At 39.0% G+C, this 3,371-nt stretch overlaps 1 protein-coding gene and 1 long non-coding RNA gene across 3 annotated transcripts in view; one reads left to right on the top strand and one right to left on the bottom strand.

The window, feature by feature from the left end:
• LOC111445280 overlaps positions 1–3,365 on the bottom strand; it is a 5,184-nt gene extending 1,819 nt beyond the window's left edge. The window contains exons 1-3 of one of the 2 annotated variants that reach the window (XR_002710806.1): positions 1,406–3,365; positions 208–1,147; positions 35–114 (exon numbers count right to left, since the gene is read on the bottom strand). This is a non-coding gene — a long non-coding RNA (uncharacterized LOC111445280). Of the gene's footprint in view, positions 1–34; positions 115–207 lie in introns of both variants that reach the window. The other variant, XR_002710805.1, reaches the window with a different exon arrangement.
• Positions 1–3,371, top strand: part of LOC111445276 — a 15,804-nt gene that overhangs the window by 6,501 nt on the left and 5,932 nt on the right. The window lies entirely within an intron of this gene.

Genomic DNA, 3,371 nt, shown 5'->3' with positions numbered 1-3,371 from the left:
ATGGAGGATTTAAGAACGCCGGAAGTTCGCTCACCGTTCTCGGATGACCCTCGGATCTCCGCCTTTGGGTTGAGGTCTCGGCCAAATTTCTTCACAGATTTTGAGCGTAATCCTCTGTAGATTAACATACTCAAATTTCAGGCTCTAACTCTTACTGTATCTAACAGATCTAAAGCAATTTCGAGAATCTGGATTCAAGAACTTTACCTTTAGATTTTTCCTCGTTTCTGGATGGTTTTGGACGATCTAAAAGTTAAGAATGTTCTTCTCTAAGTTCTGTGAAGATTTCATGAAGGCTCGACCGGAACCGGACTCCTCGTGGCCGGAGCGGCGGTTACCTCCCTCTCTCTCTAGAACTTTCCTTCTCTCTCTATAATTTTCTCTCTCACTATTTACATTCTTTTCTTTCCGCACTTTCTCCTTCTCTTCCTTTTCCCCTTTATTTTTTTCCTTTTTCTCTTTTATTCGTATGTTACTAAAAAGGAGGTATAATGACCAAATTACCCTCCAGGGATTTACCTGGACCATCCTTTTAGTTTTCTATCATTTTTCCTTTATATTTTTCTTCCGTTCTTTTATTCCTCATCATTTTTCTCTTCCGTCTCATCTCGGATTTTGGTCTTTAAGACCTTCAATAAAATTGAGAGAGATCGACTTTTAAGGTAAACTTAGATTTTAAACTTTCAATTGAGGCTCGGGTATTACAAATTCTCCCCTCCTTAAAAACTTTCGTCCTCGAAAGTTGATATCTCTCGGAAGAACTTGGGATAGACATTTCTCATATCTCTTCACCATCCCAGTTGCCTCTTCATCACAATGGGTATACCATGAGACTTTTACTAAGTGAACCACTTTGTTGCACAAGCACCTAGTGTCACGGTCTGACACAATAGAGACTGGCACCTCCTCAGGCATACTAACTCTCGATCTATAATAGATCCTATCGATCTACTAGATATGTAGTCTCGCCTGAAATGAAGTAAGCTATTTTGGTTGGTCTGTCCCCAACTACTCGGATATTGTTAAAACTCTGTTGTGTTCTTGGCAATCTAGAGATACATTTATGTAGCCATATCCCTTTTTAAAACAACACTAGAAGCATCCATCCCTGAACCCTTGACCTCCGTACTTACATTTTCTCCTAATCCTGCACAACATTTCAACACATAAACTCTAAAGCTATAATTGGTATAATTGGTAACCTTGCTCAANTACAGACTTTTTTTTTTTTTTTTTTTTTTTTTTTTTTTTTTTTTTTCTTTTTCTTTTTCTTAATAACATATTTTCCTTTATAGTCCAAAGCATTCTATATCCCTACTCCAGAATTCAAAATCCATTAAGCACAAGAAACATAATCACAGGAATAATGACCTTCGTTTAAATTTGAAGCCAGACCGGCTTTTACCTTTTTACAAGCCTGATTTTGAGAATAAAAGACCCAACATTTCATAGCACCCATGAACGCTAAGCGAGCGTGCCATGGAGGGCTTGTTTGTCCATGAAAGGTCCCTTCATGCCCACTGGAATGAATCCCAAGTCATTTGTTGATATCACTCCAGCTGAGAATGGTGACCCTGTAATGAAATTCCCAAAAATTCCTCTTTCATAGGCTGGAACAGCCGCGAATACAATGAATAGCATGCAATACCATTTAAGGGTTGTAGTAATCATGTTGCGCGATGTCTCAGGACCTTCACCTACTAGCAGGTCAAACATCGACCTACAAAAACCGTTATGTCATTCTCCATCCCTGGCCACTGTTAAAATCTTTTCAAATTCTAATACATTTTCGTACTTCCTTTGCGGAACATGTAAGATATATCGTGAGGTCATAATCTTTTTCAAGATTCCCTCGTCTCGAGGAACTCAGAGAAGGACTTACCATAGCAAACCCCCGTTAGAAGAGTTTGTATGCTCCACTGGTCTCTATTTCTATTTGATTTCACACTTTGCTGAATAGCTCGATTGGACTACTAAGCCATGTCTAACCGGATAATCATTCTCAAATTCTTCTTTAAAGACTGCCTTGATTTGCTTCAACAGAAGCTCGATAACCGTCACCAATATCGCTCATCAAAATAAGAACTCGTTTAGGGTTCTTAGCCTTGACTTTATTCAATGCCACAGCCCCATCTCCTGCGCTACTTTGAAGCCATTGTCTCTAATCCCAATGGCTCCATCAGCAACAACACCTAACGAAGGGAACCCAAGTGAGGGTTTGTCACAGTGGAACCTTATAACACTACTGAACCCGTTTAGAAATCTCCTTAGGTCACCGTTTGAACTCAATCTCAACAAAACTCCGGACCTGATTGTCCTTTTGCCAAAATGATTACCGTCAAACCGATTCAAGTTAGATCATCCATCAGAAATCAAGCTAAGAAACTTCCAACTGAACTCAAAATAATCTACTAGAAACAAAATTGAAAACAGAGCCATCTTCTTGGACTATGGCCGATGGATTACGTTTGTTTTTTTTTTTTTTTTTTTTTTTTTTTTTTTTTTTTTTTTTTTTTTTTTTTTTTTTTCTTCTTCTTCTTCTTCGGGCATTCTCAATTTCTCCATACACCCCCATAAACTACATGACTCAGTGACTGTGGTCAGTCTTGACCACCTCGTAACTGCATCAAACTTAGCGGGGTTCACTGTGATCTTTTTGTTTGACTACACATAACCTCAATTGTCATCTCAGACAGCCAAAACTTGCTCTTAGGGAACTTAGCGTACAATTGTTATGTTCATAATACCATCATAACTTTCCCCTCCTTGCCAACTAACTCCATCTAGGTGTACAACGACATATTGTCATTGAAGTCGTCTCTGACGATAACCAGAAAATTCCTTAACGTTCGATTAGTCTAAACCTAAACCTTAGCAAGACATTGATCAGGTCGAAGGACTCATCAATAAACTTTCCTTCCTCGTGATTGCTCCTAGTAGTTGTCTTCGATATACCTCTCTCCCTGATCCTCACAAGAGGTATCCTAAACTTGTCGAGACCCTTACAATCCTACTACTTCACCAAGAATGGTCTCGTAATTAGCTCCCAATTGGCCAACATAGGTCTTTCCTCACAACAAGATAACTTGTCATGTAGCTTGCCTGAATACTAATACTCATCTGAGCTAAATGCAGGCTCTTTCGAAAGTAAAGGTTCCTTGTATAAGTCTCTTTCGAAAGTAAAGGTTCCTTGTATAAGTCCTCTACATTCAATTAGGTCAACTCCTGTAGTGTCTTATGGTTGATCAAGTCACATTTCCTTTCGTAGTGATATCTTATATTGGCTCATGTGTGTGCATCCATCAAGTTCTTGCAGAGGAGCCTATGGAACTCTCTAAAAACTCTTGTTTGGTAACTAGTCTTCCTCAAGC

This window comes from Cucurbita moschata, unplaced genomic scaffold (genome assembly GCF_002738365.1).
Source record: "Cucurbita moschata cultivar Rifu unplaced genomic scaffold, Cmos_1.0 Cmo_Scf00007, whole genome shotgun sequence".
NCBI lineage: Eukaryota > Viridiplantae > Streptophyta > Magnoliopsida > Cucurbitales > Cucurbitaceae > Cucurbita > Cucurbita moschata.
This window is presented reverse-complemented; position numbering and strand designations above follow the sequence as displayed.